Consider the following 27063-nt stretch of genomic DNA (forward strand, 5'->3'; position numbering starts at 1 on the left):
CATCTTAATTGATGGCACAAAAAGTGAGCAGGCACGCTTGAGAATAATCTGCTGATCTTAGGTGTTCAGGCTGCCTTAGATGTTGTAGATGGGGTGTGGTCCTTACAGTGAGTTGGTAAAGTGGAGGTTAATTAAGAGATTCCCTCTCTGTGAGGATTATCACTCACTGAATAAACTAGAAGTAAAGCCAGCTGACTTGGCAAGAATGCCTCGGTGAACTGACAAATATAGAAGGGTCAATGCAAAGGGTCTCTGTGTCCCTTAAATTTCACTGTGCTAGGGAGTTGAGCACTGGTGCACCTGGTAGAGTGCATATTGCCATGCTCAATGATCTGGGTTCAAACCCTTGGCCCTCACCTACAGGGGGAGGTGGGGGTCTTCACAAGCAATGAAGCAGTGCTGCAGGTGAGATCAAATATCAGTTTGACAAATTATCTCTTCCTAGATAAGTGGTCATCCTCAAGATCTTAGTAGATCCCTAACTACCAGACTAAGTATCTGATGATTCCAGTCTGCTCTCAATAAATGTCATCATGATAGTTTGGCAAGAATGTCCCCCCACCAGTCTTGAAATTTCCACTTATTTCTTTACCTTCCACTGACCAGCTCTTTCTCTACCCCCAAATGCATTAAAATTGTTCCTTGCCTATGATATCCCATTGACCTAACTGTGTTCAGAGCTAAGTCTATTTTCCTATTGAGGCTTCTTTTTCCTGACTGCAGTCATCTTGAAATAAAATATATCTTCCCCTTTAGAAATAGAGAGAGAGAGAGAGAGAAGATTCCATTGTCCCAACAATTTAGTGATGTTCTTAAATGAACCTCTATTTTGTTCTTCAAAATATGTATTTAAAAATAATAGCAGCTGGTGGGGTGAAATGATTTACCTTTTAAGTCCACAGATATACTTTAGAGTTTCTTAATCAGAATTCTTCAGGCCCAGAAGTTCTCAGGTTTGGTACCTGGCTTACAATTCCCTTCTCAAAACTGAGTAAAAAAATGGTTGAAATTGGTTAGAAAAGTGATAGAAAATTCTGTTTGTATAAAAGTGATTTAAAAGGAAAAATGGTAAAGGTGTTTTACAGAAAGCTACCATTTTCAACAATGAAAGTTTCTTTGCCAATCTAAAGGCTATAAGAAACACTAACAGTAAGGAATAAGAAAGACATCAATGTACTCGTGTAACTTTTTGTAACTCCCGTTCTTTTGGCCAGGTCTTTGAGTGTACCACACCTTATCTGGTAATTAGATCAGGCTAGGCAATCGCAATGCTTCAGACTTTAAAAGCACCTTATTGAAGTAGAGAATCACAGTCTTCTGTGCACATCATGACTTCGCCACTTGCTTACCTAAGTTAATTAAAGCCTGATTCTCTTTGTGTTAATGGTGATGACAATAAGAGCTACACAGAGTTATTATAGGATTAAATGCCCTCAACATATCCCTAAGGACCAGATATCTGTGGATGCACAATAATCGTTAGACAAGAGCAAAGGGTAATCAATGTTTCATTGGGCCATAAAGATGTTAGGGATAAAGGGAGATGTAAAATAGTGAGACAAGAATAGAAGATGGTAAGAATAATGCACAAGATTTTACAGTTACAAAGCAAGTTTCATTCAAGGACTTGGGTTCAAACTCTCAGAATGAATCTGCAAGGGGAAGCTTCATGAGAAGGGAAGAAGTGCTGCAGGCATCTCTCTAGGTCCTTCTCTATCTCTCCATCCCCTTTCAATTTTTCTATGCCCAATTAAAATAAATTTTTAAAATATTTTTCTTTTGGTGCCTGTCCTACAAACCCACCACTTTTATAGCTCTTTCTTCTTTCTACTTTTATTGGCTAGGACAGAGAGAAATTGAGAGAGGAGGAGGGATAGATAGATAGATAGATAGATAGAGAGAGAACGAGCGAGCAAAAGATGGACACCTACACACCTGCTTCTCTACTCAAGAAGTATACCCCCTGCAGGTGGTAACATGTGCACATAACCAGGTGTGCTACTGCCCACCCTCCCTATTAAGCTAAGTTAATAAAAATAAAAAAGAGCAAAGTTCTGCACCTTGTTCCACTAGTTATCCCAACACCCACATGAGATAGGTCAGACACTAGTACTCATGCTACAAATAGAGAGCCTGGAGCTCTAAAGATTAAAGAGTTGAGCAGGTTCTAAGACTAGACCAAGTTCTCCTTCTCCTAAACACAACTTTGCTTGTGAGGCCATATGACCTTCAGGGAATCTGTGCTGATTCTCATTCTTTGCACTACCTTCTTTTGGTGGAGAGAGTACTTACTTACTTACATAAGCAGAGCTGAGAAGGTAGGAAGCTTCTTTGGGTCTTATAAATCTAGCATGGATCCTAATCATTATTTAAAGAGAAATAAGGGTGGAGAGAGCTATGAAAAAGGAAGAAAAGCTAGAGTACAAAGAGACATTGAATATGAAAATTCCAACTAGAGATCCCATTGAAATTAAGAGCCAGGAAAAGTGATGTTATGAGTCCTGATTTGTTTTTATTAGCAGATACAAAACTACAGGAAGTGATATGTCTTGACGATGAAATTTTTAAAGGTCTAGTGTAACTCTCCAAGCATATTAAAATATGTGATTTCCATATTCTTCTTAGATAATCAATCATACCATAGCAAATTAGGAGTTCTTATTTTTAGCCCTATTAGCTACACAATGATAATGAAAATTGATTACAATCATATTCTACTCCTTAAGACACTGTCATCAAATGAACTAAAATGCCCTAGAATCAATCTATTTAAAATATAACAGAGGTTGAAAAAAAGGCCCATAACATTAATTATTCTGACATCTGTTAATAACGAAAACATGATAGACTGGATGCTTCCATTATTGCTAGCTCATAGTAGGTCCATTGAACTAGCTCTTTTTTCCCACCAACCAGAGATATCTTCAAGAAGCCTAGTGAATCTGAGCTCCTCAAGGCCAGATACTGGTTTCTAGAAAAAAGTTCAGAAATGTGCAAAAGCCAGAATAACAAACCATGCCAATCTCTGAATTATCTAACTTCAAAATATCAGAAGTTTCTCTTTGTCTGGATTAGAGAAAAGAGATCTCCACACACTTCAGCAGGTAGAAAAGTTGTCATCAGGGAAAACTAAAGAAGTGGTGGCAATGCTAAAGGAGGTGGAAAAGAAAAAATATAACTGGAAATATTTCTAAATAACAGGAGTAGATAGCATAATGATTATTCAAAGAGACTTTCATGCCTGAGGCTCTGAAGTCTCAGGTTCAACCCCCACTTTGAGTTTCCTGATTTTGGAAAGATACTAAGATGCCCAGGGAATAGTGATGATAACATACCAACTCCCCGGAGATACATCTTAAAGTCAATGTCCTAAGTATTAGAAAGGAGACTATAAACATCTCCAGAGATCCTAATAAAGTTGAAATCTGACTACCAATATAATTCCTATAGGATTTGCCAAATTCCTTTTCTAGAAATTCAGAGCTGCATCTAGGAAGGTGTGGAGAGGTTTTCTGAGGACCCCCTGAGGCAAGTACCCTGCATTCACGGTCCATTACCTGTGCACTCTACCATCCTCACCTTGTGTTTCAAAGCCTCTGTTAATGTGAAAGAGCATGCTCATCATGTAAACAAACAACCCACAAACATGCACTGCTTCTGAAGAACTATCAATGCCTAATCTTTGTAGAAAAACAACAAAATTATAGATATTCCTTTCTCTATTCTGAGGGTTTGAGTTGAAGCAACCTGGGAAAAAAAATCAGATTAAATTCCGGTCTCTCAATAGTTCTGCTGATTAACAACTGATCAGACATTAAATGAAGGCTTGCTTAAAGAAGTCTCCTTTCTGCTACATGCCTTTTCTAGTTCCACATTTGTGACTATCTTATATCTACATCCATAGACTTCTTCCCATAAGATGTATAATTCCATCTGAGGAACAAAAGTATATGTATATACACAAAGTGAAACACACCCCGTGGAAGTATACCAGAAGTTTATTTTAGATAATAGGAAAAATGTTCTTTCATTGGGTAGCTTTATAACTGTGTGTTTATCAAACTCATGGTATTCTGAACTAAAGAGGGAATTTTACAAATGAAGATTTGTATATTAAATAATAAAAAACAATATAAATATATGAATGTATATTTGTGTCTAATATATATTTTGTGTATATTGTTTACATAAACACAAAGTTATTAATGACAAAAGTTTCTAAAAAAGTCCAGTTTTTGTGTCCTCATCAGAGAGTAGAGGGACTAACTAAATAGCACATCAGGTCTCTTCCAAGTCTCAGCTCACATGAACATATATAAACCATCTCAAATTCAGCACATTAAAGTCTATTCTGCAGAACACTGATAGATCTGTTTTAAAATCTGACTAACTTATGTACATACATTTCTTTCCATATCCAGAGAAACTACTGAAAGAAAAATACACAAATATATCAGTTCTTAGGTAGTGTAATAAGACTATGTAGATACTTCTCTAATACTTATGTGAAAGTTGCATTTCTGTACAGTGGTTATATTTATTCAATCTCTTGGTATATTTAGAGTTTCGAAGGCCCTGAGTACCAGTCCCAGACTTCATTGTCTATGGTCCTTCTTATCTTTCCCTTTGTGCGTAGAATAACATTATTAAGACAGAATTTTTTTTTTGGTCACCAGGTTTACCAGAGAGGGGGGCCAGGGAGAGGAAGAGGGAAAGGTAGAGGGGGGTGAGGAGAGGGGAGGGAGAGAGACAGAGAGACAGAGAGATAGAGACAGAGAGAGGAGTCACCTGTAGTACTATTCCATTACTTGAGAAGTTTCTTTCTTGTAGCCGGAATCTGGGCACTTGAACACGGGTCATCAAGCACAGTAATGTGTGCACTCTAATGGGTCAACCACCACCAGATCCCTAGAAACTTTCTTCTGTTTATATAAGGAGTAACTAGCTGTCTTCTTTTTTTTAAAAAAAGAATACTTTATTTATAAAAAGGAAACACTGACAAAACCATAGGATAAGAGGGGTACATACAACTCCACACAATTCCCACCACTAGAACTCTGTATCCCATCCCCTTTCTTGATAGCTTTCCTATTCTTTAGCCCTCTGCAAGTATGGACCCAAGGTCATTGTGGGGTGCAGAAGGTGGGAGGTCTGGCTTCTGTAATTGCTTCCCCACTGAACACGGGCATTGACAGGTTGATCCATACTCCCAGTCTGCCTCTCTTTTTCCCTAGTGGGGAAGGGCACTGGGGAAGCAGAGCTATAGGACACATTATTGAGGTTGTCTGCCCAGGGAAGTCTGGTCAGCATCATGCTAGCATCTTTAGCCACCAGGTCGATAGCTGAAAAGAGAGTTAACATATAAAGCCAAACAAATTGTTGACTAATTATGAAACTAACATCTGGAATAGTGCAGATGAAGAGTTGGGGGGGTGGTGTCTTTGTTTTGTAGATAGCTAGTAGGCATATTTTAGTTATATTCCAAAGGGCTTGTGGCTATACTAATTTTTTTTGTTTGTTTTTTTCTTTTGTTTTGTTTTGTTTTGTTTTTTTTCCCTGAGCCTGAAATCTGATATGCAGGTGGATCCAAGTTATTGTCTGGGGAGATGATGTCATGGCTGGAAAAAGGACCAGGAAGCTGGATCAGGGAAGAGAGTAGCTCCCAAATATGAGAGAGGTATATACATATTTTTTTATTGTTGTTGTTATTGATGTCATTGTTGCTCGATAGGACAGAGATAAATGGAGAGAGGAGGGGAAGACAATGAATGGGAGAGAAAGACAGACACCTGCAGATCTGCTTCACCACCTGTGAAGCGACACCCCTGCAGGTGGGGAGGCAGGGACTCAAACCAGGATCCTTACCCTGGTCCTTGCACTTTGTGCCACATGCACTTAACCTGTTGCACTACTGCCCAACTCCCTAAATATTGTTGACTGTAAATCCTATTGATTTGATGTGATCTGGGGCCCATATTCAGCTTAGGAGCCCATGTGACCTCTGCATCCCTGTAGATCTGAGCTCAAATTCTGTGGTCATGAGAAGGAACATTCCAGGCTGCCCCAATTTCAGGAACTAGCTGTCTTCTTGTTACCCTCCTTTAAGCACAAGCACAGTGCATCTACTAAGGCTACGGGCACAAGTTTGGGTGAGCTTCCAGCTTGAAGCAAGATAGCTGAAGTTATAAGGGAGTTGGGCCAACTGGATGAAAACTTTGTAACCCAGTGATTCTGCCCTGGTGGCTTTAAGACACTCTGTTGGACCTGAAAATCTTAAAGGAGCAAGCAGGTCTAAGATAGAGGTGAGTGGGGAAAGAGAAGATCTGGACTGCAAAGCTGACACAGGAAATGAATGTAACCATGGATGGTAACCATGGTGGGCCAGAAAGAAAAAGAGCACATGACTTGGCAACAGATCTGGTCTTTTCTTCTCCCAGTTGTGGCTTACAAATGAAGGATGGCTCTGGATGTGTTACCTCTGAACATTCGTGACTCTGTGAAATGGGTGTAGCTCATTAGGATTAGGATGTTGTGAAGACCAACAAGATGTCTTGATGTTGATGTATGTGCATTGTAAAGCACATGCTGAATATGTGGATTTTTTTCCCTCTAGGGTTATTGCTGAGACTTGGTGCCTGCACTAAGAATTCACTGATCCTGGAGGCTAATTTTCCCCTTTTGTTGCCCTTGTTAGTATTGTAGTTATTGCTGTTGTTGTTGTTGTTGTTGGATAGGACAGAGAGAAATCAAGAGAGGAAGGGAAGACAGGGGGGAGAGAAAGATAGACACCCACATACCTGCTTCATTACTTGTAAATGGACCCCCTCTGCAGGTGGGAAGCTGGGGCCTCAAACCAGGATGCTTATGCAGGTCCTTGTGCTTTCTGCCATGTATGCTTAACCCGCTGTGCTACCGCCCGGCCAGGAACATGTGGATTAAAGTGGCAAAACACCAATCAAAGTTCATGGGCAAAGAGGTCAGGGAGGTTAGGACTATAAACATGGAATGGTGAGAATTATTCTCTTTCCAACAAATTCCCATGTCAGCAAACACAAAATGTTTCTTTTGTCATCTCTTTATGTAGAAGAGTCTCAATCTGACATAGTCCCATTGGCTTGCTTTTGCTTTTGTTTTCTTTGCTGTTGGACTTGAGTTTCTGAAAATGTGTTATCTATAAGCAATAAAATACTACTCAGCTGTAAGAAATGGTAAAATCTTTTTTGCTGCCTCCTGAGTGGGAATTAAAGGAGTCATGATAAGTGAGATATACCAAAAGGAAAAGGATAAATAACAGATGAGCTCATGTTTTTGTGGAACTTAAACAAAGAAAGAAAAGGGAAATAGGCTGAAATTAGCTGCAGCCTGTTTCAGCAGGGTCAAGGACTCCGTGGGGGAGCATGGGAGGAGGCTGAGAGGGCAGTGGGGACCCAGTACACAATGCTGTAGGGAGATTTCAGTTGTTGGCACGTATGGATGTGCCCTTATGGTGAAACAACTGTCTTGTAAATAATTATTGTCCTCAGTAAAGTAATTTGAAGGAATAAATAAATAAACAAATAAATGGAAACTCCAGGTAGGTAGGCTTGAAAGTCACTTGTGAAAAGGATCTTGATAAAGGACTAGAGAATGTTGAGGGTGGAGAGAAACTCCCACCAGCAAGACAATGAAAGATGACAATTCAGGTCAGGGTGGCTGAAGAGGACACAGTGATTTGTTGTCCAACTCTCCAGCCATGATGGGACTGTAACTAATGAGGTTATTCTGGTTACAAAGGAAGCATTCAGTCCCCTAATGAAAAACTCTTTGGCGATTGGTGTTAAAGGTAGAAAAAACAAGCCAGCAGCATATTATTAGTTCCACAGCAAGTTAATTAATTTTTGTCAGTCACTTCAGGTCACTGGCTGGACAGAACATCTGTCTTACTTGGTTGAACAGCTGGAGGGAGGGCAGTAGTGTCTCCAGGACACAAATACGTCCCAGCATGGGAGCAGGGGCAGGAGTTGGCTGCATACTGAAAACATATGAGCTTCCTGAGATCTTCCTCTTCCCCCACTCCCCACCAGTCATGAAAGCATGGCCAAAAGGCTATAATTCCATGATGAAGGATGACAATGAAAATAAGCACACCAGGTTAGTTCTGTCCCTTTGCGTCACTCAGATGAGAAGCAGAGTAATCTGCTGCAATGGGCACAGTCAGCAGAGGTCCCATTGCCCAGGACTCTAGGAGTCCAGCCCACTCAAGAAGCTGGTAATACCTGGCTCTCCCATTGCCCTGCTCATTTGGCATTTTCCTTCATTTTAGGAAATCTGAACTTATAAGTGTACAGTTTATCAAAGTCAAATTATTAAACATTCTCCCAGAAAGACATAGTCTCTCTTCAGAGATGGGAGAAGCAGGGATAAGGAGGTGCTCAAATGAAACACCCAGGTATGTGTACAGAATCGACCTGGCTTTCAAAACACTAGCATTTTAATGAAACAGATGTGTAATATGCAAGAATAACAGATGCAATTTTGTTTAGCATGCATATTTTTGCTAGAATATTTACTTTTTAGGGTGAGTTAAGTGATAAAAATGTTCATAATTATGTGTGCTGGAAAATACACAATACACATATGTAATATTTATTACACACTCACCCCCAGAATAGACCAAGATAAAGAGGTTCATAAACAATGCCAGAATAGGGACCATAAGTTTAATCCCTTCTTTGAGCCTGTTTAAGCTACTGTTCAGCTATTGTGGTTTTTAAATCTCCTCTATATTATTCAAAAATATAAAGTTTCAGCAGAAAAGGGAAAATCAGGTTATTCAGGGGATCATCAGCTCATGCACTACATATATCTTAATGGCTTCCTGCACCCCATGAATTAGAGACTATGAAGTGAAAGGTGTGGTTTTAAAGCTTGGTCAGGTGCTTGAGAATAGGGGAAGCTTCCTTTCCTCGCCACAGTCACCATCAGGACTGCTGCAGGTAGTTAAAAGAATGGCTTGGATACAGTAAGCCCTTTCAAACAAAAGAATAACTGGTTGATAGGTTGGCAGAGACAGTAACTCATGTCCCTGGCAAATCAGTTAGAGACGACGCTGTGTAGGTGGGCATGTGTGACTGACGTCACAGGATCTAATAGTGGCTCACTCAACTTTTAGAAAGTGAGTGAGGAGGTGGGTTGGGGTCCCAATTCTGAGTGGCACTACAAGACCTGAGCTGCTCTCACAGGCTTGTTCCATCATCTTTGAGCATCCCCAAGGAGGGTAAGAGGCATTTTAACTGCTCTAATATCATAAGAAACTAAAAGTGCAGAGCAGTGAAGGAATTAACTTACCTAGGGCTGAGACTTGAACCATGATAAAAAAATAAAAAAGGTATGCAAAGCACAAACCCTGACAGTCTACCAGTAAATGGGTTTCCAAATCAAAGCCACCCAAGACATCATAAAACAAAAAAACATTTAACACGTATGATTAGGAAAGGAAGCTTTGATCTTGTCACAGAAAGCTCTGCATCCCACAGCAAGTGGGGGCACCAAGAGAACATGTCCAGGATGGCTTACAGGTCTCTGTATCCCCAGACCCTAGAGACACCTGCTGATTAGACTCCGGCCCAGAAAATGCTGTACCAGCTGAGTAAGAAGAGCACGCAGAGTGGCTGTGAACAAAGACTAAAGATCATCCTGAAGCCTGAGTCATCTGTGCCCAATTTGTTCAGAGGAGCCGGGAACAAGTAAGCTGAGAAGAGAGGCCATGGTAATGGGCTGCTCCCAGGGGGTGTTGTGGGAGGGGTGGCTGTGCTCCTCTGGAAGTCACCCCAGAGGGTAGAGAAACCCCAACATCCCAGTCACCCAATTCTGCCAACCCTCAGCTCAATACCCTGGACTAACCCTATCTTCTTTCCAATATGATGAGGAAGTAAGGGTACAAGGGATGAGAAGACTAGAGAGAGCAAGAGATGGGGCAAGGTGGGAAGAAGCAGCAGACAAGGGTCCAGGGAACGCAGAACTTTCCTTGTGGTCAAGACTATACATAGCTCCTCCCCCACAGGAAGTTGTCTTCTTCCCTTTGGAGTCTTTTCCATTTCCACTGTTCTCTGTATTTCCTGCTTCTGCCTAAATGGGACACATACCTATGCCTTGAAGTATTCCTTTCACCATGCTTCCTGAGTGGGACAAATTGAAACCTGAGTCTGGCCTTGAGTTCCATCAAAAAGGCTACTTACATGAGGCAGTTTTGTGTGTTTCTGACAAATTTTTAGAGAGACAGAGAACAATCATAAACACGGTGAAATAATTTACATCACAGACAGGACAAAAGCGCAGTGAGCACAGGACATGCCATCCCTACCCTCAGGAAGAAACTATCAAAGGTGGCTCCACTGGTCTTTTCTCCCTTCTTATCTCAGAAAATATTCTCTCTCTTTTAGGGGGGGCAGGGGGTCATCACCATCCTTGATTAAAATTTTTCAGATGGAAGGGAGAGACAGGAAGTCAGAGGGAAAAGGAAAGATGTTACAGCACCAAAACTTTCTCCAGTGTGGTGAAGTCTGGGCCTGGACGTGTGTAGGGCTCATGACAAAGCAGATGCACTATCCAGGTGAGTTATCTTGCTGGCCAAAATTTCCTTTTTTTGTTAGTGCATTTGTTTGTTTAAAGCAGAATACTAGTCAGCTGTGACTTATAGTGGAGCTAAGGTTCGAATCTGTAATCTCTGGTGCCACAGGCATGAAAAGTCTGTTGTACTACCAATGGTGTTAGCTCCCAGCCTCTCACTAATTTTATGCAGAAAACTTAAACATCCATGATCTCAGACATGCTACCTACCTCTCAAGCAATTACTTGGATATTTCCCAAATAAGGACGGATTCTTCCCAAGAAGAATTTGAGTGCCAGCTTTTATAATAGTTTTTAACTCCTGCGAGCAGCCTGTGACTTATCACTTCTGTGAAAAGTATAAGCTCGTTGGTGCCTTATCTTACATTATTAGTATAGAAGAGTCCCTAGTATATAAAAATTGTCTGGTCATTGACAGGATCCAGAATTGAGTCATCATGTCATCATATTTGACTACTAGACTACACCCTACCCCCTGAATACATTCTCTGAACAATACTGATTTTCCTTAAATCCATGTACAATTATAATACAGTTTTAAAGGGCAATTCATAAATCAGAGCAGACTAAACTGCAGGCCTAATTTACCCCATTGAAACTCATAATATTCATCTTCCTGAACCACCATAAGACACGATTCCAAAATGACCTAGTGATTATGTCTTGGGGACATGAAAAAACTCGAAGTAAAAATGTCTTGATTATGCTGACACAAAATTCATTCATGAACCCATACTCTTATTAATCACTTCAGGTGAGTCAAAGTAAACATAATCAGTCACAGCTTTAAAGGAAGAGATTGAAAGAAGATTCCTGGTCCAAACACGACTGTTCTCCTTTCTCCTACCCATCAGCCCCTCCCTCCCTCTTTCCCTCCCTCCCTCATTCTCTCCACAACTTTTAGCCAAGGAAGATCACAGACCCTGCTAACAGTTTGGAGGTCCTGAAGCAATTTCCCTCTGTTGAGTTGAGCCTCCTGAGGATCCTTTCAAGAATACCTGATTTTATTTAGGGTGACTCAGAATCATGTCATGGGCCTAGGACATACTGAATATCTTTAACAGCAGGCTCCAATGATTCAGGCTGTATCTTCAACTTACTTTAATTCTCTCTTGTTGAAAGTTCAAAAGAAAGCACAGGAAAAACATATCACTTCCACTTCATAGGTTGTAAAAGTTTGAGTTGGTTCCATGCAATAATGCAGGAAATTCATAGAAAAGTAAGTTTAGCTATAATGCTTTTCTTTCTAGTCTTTGTTTATATGTCAAGTAGAGAAATAATTTATTTGACTCCATGATGAAAGTACCCAAAGAAGGACATTTGAAAACATTTCTATATAAGAAAATAAGAGGGAGAAAGAAACAGAGGGTAGTATCTATGAGGACCCCTAGTTCTCTTGGTTCTTCATTTATTTCTTCCCAGTTAGATCAGTTTTTACAATTCTTCCCCAAGTAAGACTGGGAGATATGTTTCTCCTGCAAACATCATTGTTCCTATGGCTAAGGTGTCTGAGAGCTAGAAGAAACAGATATACCATCTTACAAATTATCACTTCTAAAACAAAGGCAGGAGTGAGGAGATGGTGTTTTTACAAAAGGACAGAGCTATAAATTGCATTAAGTTCACAGAAACTTTCATCTCCTTTCCTCTCAATTTCTGGCTGTTTCTATCCAATAAAAAAAAATAATGATAATAATAATAAAGAAGAAAAAGAAGAAGAGGAAGAAGAAGAGGAAGAAGAAGAAGAAGAAGAAGAAGAAGAAGAAGAAGAAGAAGAAGAAGAAGAGAGAATAAGACAGACACAAAAAGAGAGAGAAACACTAAGACCATAGTAGCAAAGCTTCCTCCAGTGTAGTGGGAACTAAACCTGAACCTGGGTGACTCATGGCAAAACAGGTATCCTCCCAGATAAACTATCTTGCCAACTCTCTCTTAAGATGAAATACCACCTCCCTTTTGAATTTGGCCTCAGTAACCCCTGGCATTCCTCAGATCCCTCTCTACCTGCTCAGAAGTTCCTTGCAGCCTCCTCTGTCATTCCACACAATGTTCCTTAAGCTTGACTACAACAATGATCACTACCACTTTAATGTATCTACCACCTACTCTAAACCGCAAACTGTTGTTCTGCCTTATGCATTTATGACATTGAATAACCTTTGTGTCAATGACGGGCTGGATGCATAGTAGGTGATAAGTAATGGAATATGGTGGAGTGCTTGGCTTCAAGATGTTGAGAGACTCCCAGGCCCCAGGGAATTGAAATAGGATCAAGATAAGGATAAAGGCATGGTGGCAAGAGCAAGTGGGGCTCTTGGTTATGGTAATTATCCTACCACACTATTCAGAATTCATGTTGAAGCTCATTATGGGACCACATGACACCATTTGTATCCACTAGGCAGTTTCAGGAACCCAGAATGAGGCTATACCTGAGTGTGGAAACCAGGTAGGCCTGCTGCCTTCACAGGAGCTTTTCATTAAAACTCAAAGATACACTATAAACTTTACTCATGTAAGTGTTGCCTGCTCTCCATACTGAGAAGGAATGAAATTATTAAATAGAGCTGACCCCAGATCTGAGACCCCCTGCCCCACACCTCCCCACTGTGATGCCTCACCTGTTTTCAGCCCCTCTGCTGCCCTGCCACTAGCCTAAGGTTCACACTACAGTGCTCCTCTCCAGGCCATTTTCAATTAATTTCCTGAGTAAAATTTCATGAGACACTATCAAACCTTTTGCTAAAATCAAGATATATTACATCTACTCTATTCCCTTAGTCTACTAATCAAAAAAGCAATCAACTTTGTCTGGCATGATTTGTTCTTTTAAAACCCATCGTGCTTATTGCTCATAATTCCATTATCCTAGATAGCATTTTTTTCTTCTTAATATTTGTTCCAGTGTTTTAACAGGGATTGAATTACTAGATGGCCATTTGTAGGGTCCCTTTCCCCTTCACTGCTTTGTAAGTTTGCAACCTAATTTGATGCTATCGACAGGATGGTATTTCCTTATTCTGTGAGATCACAGCAGTTATATAAAGGGGCATGCCAGAGCCACTTGCTCAATGCCCCCACCCCTTCCTTCAATGTCAAAAATTTTGCCAAATTTTTCCAGACCACCATTATTCAATGTCTCCAAAACAGAAGGGCTGAAGACCATTTCTGACAACTGAATCAGTAATTCACAACCTTATGCCCAGAAAGCACTTTCTAACTTCTCACCAAGGTTCCATCTATGTTGGAACAAGAGTAGGTCTAAGTTTAAATTCTGTATAACTTCACTTCAAAATCAAGCCTTCTGTTCCTTTTCCAACTAAAATTGATTTCCCAGAATTAACTGTGATAAGGGTTTGAGGTATATAGCTCAGGGATTTTTTTTTTTTTTTTGCCTCCAGGGTTATCATTGGTGTTTGGTGTTGGCACTATAAATCCACTGCTCATGGCAGCCTTTTTTTTTTTTTTTTGACAGGACAGAGAGAAATTGAGAGGGGAGAGGGGATAAAGAGGGAGATAAATAGACACTTGAAGATGTGATTCACTGCTTGTGAAGTGTCCCTGCTACAGGTGAGGAACGGGGACTCAAACCTGGGTCCTTGAGCACATCCTCCTGCATAGCACTATATGCACTTAATTGGTACACCACCACCCGACCCCTAGGACTTTTTCTATACCTAAATTAACATACACAAACCAAAATAAAGTCCTAATATACATACTGCTCTACTTCCTACATTTTTATTATTATTTAAGACCTTTATTAACAGATACTTGCAGCTTGTTGACTTTTAAAAATCAAGTTGTAAGCTTTTTTTACAAATTAAAAATGAGGTTCTTAAAAATCTCAACTTGACCAGATATGAATCAAAAACTTTTAAAGGCATATTGAGAAAAACCAGATCTTTTTATTAAAACACACACACACACACACACACACACTTGTCATTACCAAAAAGAGACATCTTTAGGTTAATATATATAAATATAATTTTATATATATATATATATATATATATATATATATATATATATATTGCATGGGTAATGCAGATAGGCAGATAGTTGTGGGTACCTGGCCAACAGGCAAAAGCAAGCACTTAAGGTCTACAGCTTCAATCTCTTGTTCATTTCTTACTACTGGAATTTCATGTTCATGTCTTCCTGTTGGATAACTAAACTGGCTGATGCTGGAGGCCTTTACTCAGCCCTGCCCTGCTCAGCCTGGGCAGAGAATTCTCAGTTGGTAGATCCGCTGCTTTTGTCTCTTTGCCATCTTGTGGTTGAGAGTTTGCTGGGCATCAGCATGAGTAATTGAAGTTACAGCGGCATCGGCGTTGAGGTGGCTGCTGACCTTGGGTCTCATCTCCTTGATTTTTCTTATCTTCTTCACCGCCGTCTGCTCTAGGCCGTCTTTGGCGAGAAGGACCCCTGCGGAATTGTGGCCTATAACCCAGATCCATGTTCTGTCTCACTGATCTGCCTTGTTCTCCTACAGCCTGGTTGTCCCCATCTCTTCTCCCTGTGCCTGCACAAGGGTTGGAATAGGCCAGTGCCCTTGGGTCTCCACGTAAGGTGGGAAGCTTTTCCTGTGTTGTTGGGCCTGGCCTTTGGGAGCATTCTGATCCCTCATTCTTTCCTCCATTCTCACTATTCTGGTAATTCTGCTGGTACTTGCATGGAGGACCCTACGACTCAGACAGTGTCTATAATGGTCACGGTCTGCTGCATATTTACTGCCTGCATCGGAACTCCAGCAGGACCTGTGACATTTGCTGCCTCTGTACCCTTTTGTCCTTCAACAACATCAAACTCCACAGTCTCACCATCACCTACACAGTGAAGGTACTTGCTGGGGTAATTTTTTTTTATTTCTTTATTGGGGGAATTAATGCTTTACATTCAACAATAAATACAATAGTTTGTACATGCGTAACATTTCCCAGTTTTCCATATAACAATACAACCCCCACTAGATCCTCTGTCATCCTTCTTGGACCTTTGTTCCCCCCACCACCACCACCACCCCAGAGTCTTTTATTTTGGTGCAATACACCAGTTCCAGATCAGGTTCTACTTGTTTTTTCTCTTCTGATCTTGTTTTTCAACTTCTGCCTGAGAGTGAGATCACCCCATATTCATCCTTCTGTTTCTGACTTTTTTCTCTTAACATGAATTTTTCAAGGTCCATCCAAGATTGGCTGAAAATGGTGAAGTCACCGTTTTTAATAGCTGAGTAGTATTCCATTGTGTATATAGACCACAACTTGCTCAGCCACTCATCTGTTGTTGGACACCTGGGTTGCTTCCAGGTTTTGGCAACTACAAATTGTGCTGGTAAGAACATATGTGTACATAAAACTTTTTGGATGGGTGTGTTGGGTTCCTTAGGATATATCCTGGGGCAATTCTTAATGGCAGGCAGTCTGGTGTATAATGACATCTTCCTTGGTGTCATTCCTGTTGATGAAATCATAGCCGTTCCTTACACTGAACCATTTTACTGTTCCCCAAAGCTTTGTTGTGATGACCTCCTTGTCCTCCACAGGCTGGGTATTCCTGAGCAGTGCTAAGGGTGGGGGCGGTGGGCAGCTGTTGGGTCTTGGTCTTGCTGTTCCTGGTTGTGGTGATGGTGACCCACTGGCTGGGGCATCTGTGGTTCCTCTAGGTGTGATGGTGACTAGGCTGGGGAGGGGCGGTGGGGTCACTCAGGGCTCTCTGGGTTCTGTTCACTGCTCCCACTACAGATCCCATCCAACTCCATCCTACACTTTTTATTTAACTATGCAACAATTTCTTTTCCTTCCTTCCTTCCTTTTTCCTTCCTTCCTCCCTCCCTCCTTTCCTTCCTTCCTTTCCTTCTTTCTTTCCTCCTCCTCCTTCATCTTCATCCTACACTTTTTATTTAATTATGAAAAAATTTTCCTCCCTTCCTTCCTTCCTTCCTTCCTTCCTTCCTTCCTTCCTTCCTTCCCTTCTTTCTTTCTTCCTCCTCCTCCTTCTTCTAGATAGAGGAAGAAAGGGGGTCAGGCAGAGACCACTGCACTGAAGCTCCCTTCATTGTGGTGAGGGCCAAGCTCAAACATTAGTTGTGTACAAGGCAAAGCAGCGCACTACCCAAATGGGCTATTTTGCTAAATTAACAATGATCTTCCAATGTCAATACAAAAAATAACTAATGCTGAGCTGGGAAATGAACTCAGGACCTTGCACAGATACAATACTGCTGAGCTGAGCACTCTTCTGGGCTAACTTTTTCCTTCTTTTTTTTCTTTTGAGAGAGATACAAGGAGAGAGGGTCAACACAGCACAACCCTACCATCCATGGACCTCCTCTGGTGTTACCTATGAAGCTTCAATGTGGTTTTGTGGTTCAAACCCAGAGCCTGTATCAGGCAAGCTATCTCCCTATCCCAATAACATTTTTTTGCACTAAGTATATATTATTGCTTCACTTCTTTTGTGAGTAGACCTTAGTTACTTTGGCCGGTCCCTGATCACGGACTTTTAAAGTAGTTTCTTAAGCTTTTCTATTGCAGGGACTAATGACAATGAACTCTAATAATGTCTAAACAACTGATGAAAAAAAAAAGTGGAAGGAGTGGAAACTCTTGAGACCACAAAAGGTGTTCACTACAGGCAGGATGTTTCTCTCTTTTTCCTTCTCTTCACTCCCACAGTGGAGCTCAGTGAGACAGGCATATTGGAGGAGTCCCCATCCCTTTTTACCTGGAATAGGCAGGACCCTTAGGACCCCTTTCACCACCCCCATCCCCCCATGTGTATTCCCTGTGAAACATTCTAAGTCCTCCTGGAATGTTAGTGCACTCCAGTTCATACTGTGGTGTACAATTTGAATGTCTTCAGGAAATTTTGTCACTTTATCTGGGGCTAGTCAAAATAATAATCCATTTATGAGCATAACTAGTGTTGCCATTTATTAAGTATGTACTCAACGCCAGTTACTGTGCCAAAGAGAGCCTTAGTGTATCATTTTGTTCAGTTCTAACCAGGTTCCTTTGAATTATATGATATGCATCTCATTTTTAATTGCCTTTAGTCTTAATTACTGACTTGTAAGAATTATCCATATCTTCTGGATAAAAAGTCTTTTGTATGATAAATGAATTGCAATTTTTCTCCTAGTGTAGGAACTGACCTTTCGTTTACTTAATAGTGGCTCTGAAGCACAGAAGTTTTGAATTTTCATCAGGAACAATTTATCAATTCTTCTTTTATCATATCTAATATTTTAGTGTCATATTTATGAACTACTTTCCTGAGTCTTTTCTACTTTTTGATCTTCTTATAATGGAACTGCTTTTTTTAATTCAATTTTGAGGTTTGCTTGCTAATAAATTTAGAAATTTACTAGATTTTTGGACTGGTTTTGTATCCTGTGATCTTCCTAGAATTACTAATTTGTTATATTAGTTTTATTAATTTGTTGTGACTTCTTGGTTTTTTAAGTAATGAATTATGTTGACTACCATTAAAGTAAATTTTGCTTTTTTTTTTTCCTTTTTAATCTGAAAGTTTGTTTTTTCAAGAGCAAGGACCGCATGCATTGTCTCACAGTTCTTGGACCATCACTTTTTCATGCAGAGAGAAATAGAGACCAAATAGACATGGAGAGAGAGAGAGACAGAGAGAGAGAGACAGAGAGAGACACACAGAGAGAGAGATTCCTAGTACCAGCACCCCTTTCATTGCCACAGCATCTTCCAGGGCCAAACCTTACCCAGTAAGAAATTTCATGGGAGTCGGGTGATAGTGCAGCGGTTAAGCACAGGTGGTGCAAAGCGCAAGGACCAGTGTAAGGATCCTGGTTCGAACCTTCGGCTCACCACCTGCAGAGGAGTCGCTTCACAAGTGGTGAAGCAGGTATGTAGGTGTCTATCTTTCTCTCCCCCTCTGTCTCCCCTTCCTCTCTCCATTTCTGTCCTATCCAACAACGACAACATCAATAACAACAATAATATCTACAACAATAAAAACAAGGGCAACAAAAGGGAATAAATAAATAAATATTAAAAGAAATCTCTTCAGCTACTTGTGCTGCACTTCTCCCTTCCTTCTTTCACTCTCTCCATCAACACCCCCGACCCCCATTTCCTTATTGCACTGGTTTGGTTCAATGTTAAACACAAGTGATGAAGGCAAATGTCCTTTTTAAAATTCTTACTTATTTTATTTGATAGGATAGAGATAAACTGAGAGAGGGGACAGGTAGAGAGGTCAAGAGAGAAAAAGAGAGAGACAGAGACAGATACCTACAGCACTGCTTCATGACATATGAAGCTTTCCCTTGCAGCTGGGGACCAGAATTTTGAACCTGATTCCTTGTGCATGGTAATATGTATACTTAACCAGGTATGCCACCACCCAGAGGTAAACATCCTTAAGTTGTCCCCAATCTTGGAGAAATATTACAGTCTTCCATCATTAAGTATATACTGTTAGGTAAGATTTTCCACAGCCATCAGTTAGAAGAACACACACACACACACACACACACACACACACACACACACACACACACACTAACCACTTCTATTCCCAGTGTAGAGATTTTTGTTTGCTCACCACAGATGAATGAATGGTGGATGTTATCAAGTGTCAAGAGTCTTTCTGTCTGTTGAGATGAATATGTGGTTTATATCCTTTACCCTGGAAACAGTATATATTGCCACAAATGCTTTGTGAATGTTAAATCAACCTTGTACTCTTGAATAAATTTCAGTAACAGTATGATGCTTCTCATATGTTGCTGGGTTTTTGTTTTCTAGTATTTTGTTATGACTTTTTGTACTAATATCACGAGTATATTGGTATGTGGTTTGACATCATTGTGATATCTTTCACCAGTTTTTTTTTTTAAGTCAGGAAAAAGTGAGTGAATTCACAGAATGGGTATGTGAATAATTAGTATTACTTGTTCAAATATTTTGTTGTTGTTATTGCCAGAATATCACACCTCTAAATTAACTTTTCCAGAGATAGGGGATAGGATGGGGGGATCAGCATCAAAGCTTCCCTCAGTATGGTGGGGTCAGATTTGAACCTGGGTCACATGCATCACAAATTAATCACTTTTTCCCAATAAGCTGTATTGAAGGTCTGCTTCTTCAAATATTTAATGAAGATACAATTGATCAGTGAAGATATATGGTCTGAGATTTTATTTCCTGTAAGATTTTAAATTTCTAATTCAAGTTACTTACTTGTTATAAATCTATTTTCCTATTCTTGAAGTAATTCTGATAACTTATGTTTTGCTATAAATTTGTCCATTTCATGTAAGTTAGCCACTTTTTTTTAGCAAAATGTTATTTCTTTCTGGTACTTTCATTAGGGTTATTAATGATGCCCCATTTTTATTTCTGCTTTTGGTAATTGGTTATGTCATTTCTCTTCATAACTTTAAAATGTTGTCAATTTTATTCTTTTTCTCCAATAAATTTCATACTCACTGATTCTTACTATTTTTGTATTTTCTATTTAATTTATTTGTGCTCTGATTTTATTTATTTTCTTCTGCATGCTTTGGGTTCTCACTGTTTTCTTCTTTTCCAGTTTAATGAAATGGAAATTCGTGTTATGAATTTCAAAGTTTTCTGACTTTATAATGCATATGTATGTATGCATATATATGCTACTTAAAGATATATATTCATTTTTAATTTAACCCATAAGTTTTGATATTTTACTATTGCTAAACTATTTTCTAATTTACCTTATGACTTCTTTGATTAAATATTTCCTTCATCTCTTAATACTTTTGGATATAGTATTTCTATTTTTCTGTAAAACTCTTATCCCATTTTGGTTGAAGAATACATTTATTATAATAGCAATTCTTATAGATTATTGATGCATTTTTATGGTATAGCATATGGCCTATCCTGAAGAAAGTCCCCTATGCACCTGAAAAGAATGTAGATTCTACAGTTTTTAGCTGATGTGTTTTAAGATGAATGGGCTGATATTATTGATGTTGACATTTTTTTTTACCAGAGTACTGACTAGCTCTGATTTATGGTGGTGCTAGGGGTTGAATCTAGGACAATGTTACTTCAAACATGAAAATATTTTTGCATAACTATTATGCTATCTTCCCAGCCCAACTAATAGTTTCTAAATGCTTTTCTGTTTCATTACTGTATTAATTATTGAAGGTGTATTATTGATCCCAACAACTATAATTATTAAATTATTTTGTTCCTTTGACATCAACTCTGGGGCCACAAACTGTTTCTTTCCTTTCCATAATGACAGTTTTGCTTTATGTGTTTGAGGTTCTGTTGTTAGATACAAAAGCATTTATAAATGTTACATCACCTTGGTGAATCAATTATAACTTTCTATTTTTCTGTTAGTAACATTTCCTGTTTTAAGTTCTATTTGTCTATTATCACTATAGCTACTCCAGCTCTATTTGCATGACATCTCTCTTTCAATCCTATTATTTTAAATCTTTCAATCCTATTATTTTAATCTGTGTCTCTGAATCTAAAGTTTGCTCCCTATTGAACGTGTATGTGGTTGGATTTTGCTTTTTCATTTAACTTAACAGTCTCTGCAGTTTGAATGAATATTTATACTATTTATATTTAATGTAACTAGAGGCTATTTGGATTAACATTTGTCTCTTTGCTGTTTGCAGTTCCTGTTCCTATCCTTTTGGTTTCTCTGTTCTTTGTGGACTGTCAAGCGTTTTTCAGCGTACCCTTTAGAACCACTCAGAAGCATTTGTTGAGAGAGAAAGAGCAATGAAGGAAGATTACAACAAATTCTGAGAAATTATAAGGGTGATCAAAAAAATTCACAACTGTTTTCATAGGAATGAAGTGTACAGTAACTCAGCTAAAAAAAAAGTCACAGTAGAGTGAACACCTGCAGAAAGACAACACTATAGACTGAATTGGAGAGCAGGAAGATAAGGCAAAGGAAGTAAAAAATAAAGCAAAGAGAAAAAATCATTAAAACAAATAAAGATAATATATGACAATTATGGGACAACATCAAAAGGAAAAAAATCACATCATGGTGGACAACAAGGAGACAGAAGAGGGAGAAAGATTAAATTCCCCTTTGAAAAAATACTAGCTGAGAATTTTCTCCAAATTAAAGATTGAGAACACCAGATCAGTAATCTCTAAGAACACCAAAATAAGTGAATCCAAACCCAAGTTTACCAAGGCACATAATGATTAAAATGACAAAGAACAAAGACAAAGAGATGCATCTGAAGGCTTCTAGAAAAGTAGAGGAACCTAATATGAGGAACCTCACAAAACTATTAGATGGTTTCTCTACAGAAACTCTAAAAGCTAGAAAGAACTGGCAGGATACTTTAACATCTTTGAATGGAAAATACTTCCACCCAAGAATACTTTATTCTGATAAATTATCAATCAAGTTTAAGGAAGGAATGAAGAGTTTTTCAGATAAGCAACATTTAAATTTATCACCACTAGACCAGACAAGAAATAATAATGAGACTTAAATAAAATGAGTATAAAGATGAACTCACCAGTAGGAGGTTAACAAACAAGACAAGGAAAACAAGCAGAGCCCAATGAAAACTATGGTCTCAAGTGCCAGAACTGCGGTTAATTAAGGGAATAGAGGGCTCCAAGGCTTAGTGGGGGAGGTGCCCAGTGGACTCTGGAAGGGAGACACAGATGTTGGGCATTAGGCCCTGCTCCATCGCTGATGCTGTGGTCTATTTACATAATCATTGTTTTGCCTGAGACCCGCCCTGCCTGAAGGGTACTAGTTTATCCCTTTGGTTAGAACTTTGGCAACAGCTGCTATGGAAGCTTTCTATGTTCGTGCTCTTTTCTTTTCTCCACCCCCTCTCCTAGCCATTTCCTTTTCCCACTTGCCACTTCCAGTTAAAGAGATATAAAAAGCGTTGTCTGTGATCAATAAAGGCATTGCACGAGTTCCTGGTCTATTCTCTCTCCAGTGACGCTAGCCCGGCACACTGGTAAACTGTTGGAGATGGTTATATGAGTGACACATAAAATAGGTTGTATTTTTAAAGCAGGTATAGGCTTGTAAGCCAAGGTTACCTCAAAAACAAATAAAACCTATTACTGAAAAAAACTTGCAATTTTAAAACCATTAAAGTTAACTAAGTGGGTGCTAAACAATGATTCAATATATATTGTATTTCAACTAGTATGAAATGTAGATATTGGATATATCTTGGGGCTTTTGCCAATAATTTCTGTTAAAGTTAATAAAACAGACTAGTGTTGATTTTTAAAGTATTTTTAGAGTTACTTTCTTAGTAACTGCTCTATGATATATAAATGTTAATTTACCCTAGTGTACCTAAGATTATTACTATAATAATGTCAGCAAAATAGGGTGGAGGGTAGATAGTATAATGGTTATGCAAAAAGACTCTCATGCATGAGGCTCCAAAGTTTCAGGTTCAATCCCCCACACCACCATAAGCCAGAGCTAAGCAGTGTTCTGGTAAAATAAATAAATAAACAAACAAACAAACAAATAACTCTAGCAACAACCATAAAATTAATTTCAGAAAAATATAGATATGTCTTCACATAGCATATTTCCATTATTTACCTTTTGTGCTCTTATTGCCATATATATTGAGTCAATATATGTTGGTATGCACCTAAATTCTGCTTCTAATACCCCTTCTGTTTCATTGGTTTAATCCCCCCTGCTTAACACTGTATTCTATTTACATAAACCACTGTTAACTAAGCACCGCCCTGCCTCCAGGGCATTGGTTTAATTCCACTGGTTCATACTCTCTTTTTGCTCCGGCCCCTCTCCTAGTACCCCCTGATTTCCACTGGTCTCTTTTCACTCCACCCTCTCTACGTCACATCCTGTTTCCACCCTACTTGGCGAATATATATAAGGAGGATTGTGATTAGAGATAGCTTAGTTTGTGCTGCATTCTACATGAATAAAGACTGAACTGCGTACCACTCAGCCATGAGTCCCTGGTCGTCTCTCTCTCCCGCCCGTGAAGCTAGCCCAGTAAATATGTATACATCAAACCAATTATTAAGTAATTTTATGCCTTCAAAGACATTAAGAAAAAAAAAGAAATATCATTACTGAGTCTTTTACTATTAACCCATATATTTACAATTTGTACTGTTCATTTTCTCCTATGGATCAAGTTATCTCATGGTGTGATTTTTATTTTAGCCTAATGTACTTGCTTAAATATTTACTGTAAGGCAGTTTTGTTGGCAATTTTGGGTTCTGATTCTCTCTGCTTAAGATTGTTGCTAGTCTTTTTGTTTCTCTTTCTTAAGTGAGCTTATTTGTTTTTATAACATATCTGTGAAATCTGTCTCCTTTGCAGTGTGTGGCTGCAGATATCTTGCATCAGTATTTTCAGTCATCTGTTGTGGTTGCTGTTGGTCATCGGAGCAGTGTTTAGCTCTGCCTTATGGTAGTGTTGTGCTGGGGAATGAACCTGAGATCTTTGGTGTTTAGGGCATGAGTGTCTTTTTGCATAATCATCAGACTATCTTCCCAGCCATTTTTCCCCTAAGTTTTTCTTCCTAAGGGTCATCATGTGTAGTTCAGTGGTATGCAGAGAACATGGACAGAAGATATGGTTGGTTACTTTGGACCAGGAAGATTTCTTTCTCTTGTTGATAGAACTGTGAGTAGAGAAAGTAGCCTATGCAGTGATCAGACATGATTTTTTCATGTCTCCTCTGCATATACACACAGCCTTTTATTTTTTATATTTTCTTTATTTTATAGAGAGAGATACAGAAGAAAAGATACACACACACACACACACACACACACATACACACACACACACACACACACACACACACACACACACACACATACACACACACACCAGATCTCTGTTCAGTTCTGGCTTATAGTGGTGCTGGGGACTGAACCATAGGCCTAGGCATGAAAGTCTTTTTGTATAACCTTTGTGCTATCTCTACAGCCCTCACACAGCCTTATGTTGATTAGACATCTGTAGCCAACCTGGACCTGTCTCAGATTCTGTAGGATACCCATGCATATTCCTGCGCTCAGCATAACAGAGGCTTGCTGAGTGCAAGATCAATTCACATGCAACATTGCTAGACTTGGACTTGGCCTATTCAAATCAAATCTCCTTTAACTGCTGAATGGAAGCTGTTTGTCTTCGTAGTATGCCCTACCTTGGCAGAAGCTCTGTGTAGATGGAGCTAAGGAGACAGAAGAAGTACCAAGTCTGAAGTTGCATACTCCAACTTAAAGGGGTCTTAGCTTCAACTATGAACTTCAGGGAAGACAGAAGTTCATCAGTTTCTTAACCACAAATGCTCCTTAGAGTGTTATATTCATTAGAGCAATTCTCAAAGCACTCAGATGGTTGTTTCTATTTTACCCAACTATCTCGTTGCCATTAGGGAGAAAATTTGCAAACCTCTGCACTAAAAAGATGTTAACTTCATATTACTTCTTTGAATCTTATTTTACTAATCTGAGTCATGAATATTCATATTTTAAGATAGAGGCAGAAAGAGTGAAATAGTCCACATCACTGATACTTTCTTCAATGTCATGAGGGTCAGGCTCAAACTTGGGCTGTATAAATGGCAAAGCAGTACACTATCCAAGTAAGCTATTCTTTCTGCCCAGATATTTGTATTTATGAAACTATTTCGTAACACTAATGTGAGAATCATGGAAGGCAAAGTACAAGTGTTTGGCATGGAGGGAGTCTTAGATATAAGCATTCCAGGGCCAGTGTACACATCTGCACAGATGCACTGTGTGAGGGCAGTGGGACAGAGAGCCAGTCCTTGCTGGTTTGCCAAGGAATAGGTTCCAGCACTGGTTGCATTTACTTATTTGTTTATTTATTTATGGGAGGTTAATAGTTTACAGTTGTTGGTACATAGGCACAATTTCTCATCTCACCAAGATCGGTGTCTGTAAACACTCTCACCCTTAGATTAGGTCCATCATCATGTACCAGGATCTGAAATGCCCTCTTGCCCACTCCCACCCTGTCTTCCTTCCCCAGAGTCCTTTGCTTTGGTGCAACACACAAAACCAGTTTGTGTTTTGCTTTATGTTTCCTCTTTCTGTTCTTGTTACTTAATTTCTGTTTATAAGGGAGATCATCCCATATCCATCCTTTTTTTTTTTTCTGGCTTACATCCCATATCCATCCTTTTTTTTTTTTCTGGCTTATCACACTTCACATGATACATTAAGCTCCATCCAACATGAGGTGAGGAAAGTGACTTCATCATTCCTTTCTCTCAAGCAGAACCAAAATATCACACAAAATTCTGTATCAATGCTTTTACCTCTATTTATTCACTTCATTTTCTTTCTCTGTTACAGAATAAATGGGCTCATGTCTTGTGCATTTGTCAAAGCACAAGTTTAAAAATGCAGAGGGCGGGAGTTGGGTGGTGGCGCAGCGGGTTAAGCACATGTGGTGCAAAGCGCAAGGACCAGCATAACAATCCTGATTCAAGCCCTGGGCTCCCCACCTGCAGGGGAGTCGCTTCATAGGTGGTGAAGCAGGTCTGCAAGTGTCTGTCTTTCTCTCTCCCTCTCTGTCTTTCCCATCTCTCTCCATTTCTCTCTGTTCCTATTCCTACCCAACAACGACATCAATAACAACAATAATAACTACAACAATAATGAAAAACAACAAGGGCAACAAAAGGGAATAAATAAATAAATATTAAAAAAATTAGAGGGCTACAACTGCTGATGGGAGTGTCAGGAGTGATATGCTAAGTGAAATAAGTAGAGGTGAAAGGCAACTACAGGGTGGTTTCACTCATATAGACAGCATCATATGTAAAGTGAACAAACTTGCAAAAAATTGTAAGCAAACTGTTTCTCAGACTTTCTGAGAGACTATGATGGTTATCAGAAGGAGGAGAGTGAGTAGGGACTTCGGTGTTGGGTTCAGTGATTTATACACATAGACAGAACTAGAGCCCTGAAGCCTTACAATTCTGTAAGCCACTATTAAAGAATAATAAACAATATTGCAAAAAATATATAAAACAAATACTTAAAAAGAAATGCTGTAGGCAACTAAAATATATTGATATGGATAAAATGATAAAATATTATTGTGAACAAATATAATGTAGGTGGTAATATGAATATAGATATATGCAACATGAAATCACCTATTGCCAAATAATTTTTAATAAAAACTGGGAAAATTTTGAATTCATATCATTTAAAAAAATGAAGAGGGGGTTTGGGTGGTAGCAACGGGTTAAGTGCACATGGCGCAAAGTGCAAGGACCAGAGTAAGGATCCCCGATCAAGTCCCCAGCTCTCCACATGCAGGGGGTCACTTCACAATAGCAGGTCTGCAGGGGTCTGTCTTTCTCTCCCCCTCTCTGTCTTCCTGTCCTCTCTCAATTTCTCTCTATCCTATCCAACAACAACAAC

At 39.3% G+C, this 27063-nt stretch overlaps 1 protein-coding gene and 1 pseudogene across 1 annotated transcript in view; both read right to left on the reverse strand.

Annotated features, from left to right (window-relative positions):
- The window catches only part of ALK (ALK receptor tyrosine kinase), a 739964-nt gene that overhangs the window by 423426 nt on the left and 289475 nt on the right, over window positions 1-27063 (reverse strand). The window lies entirely within an intron of this gene.
- Window positions 14853-17380, reverse strand: LOC132537455 (Y-box-binding protein 1-like; annotated as a pseudogene).

This window comes from Erinaceus europaeus, chromosome 3, assembly GCF_950295315.1.
Source record: "Erinaceus europaeus chromosome 3, mEriEur2.1, whole genome shotgun sequence".
In the NCBI taxonomy this organism is placed as follows: Eukaryota; Metazoa; Chordata; class Mammalia; order Eulipotyphla; family Erinaceidae; genus Erinaceus; species Erinaceus europaeus.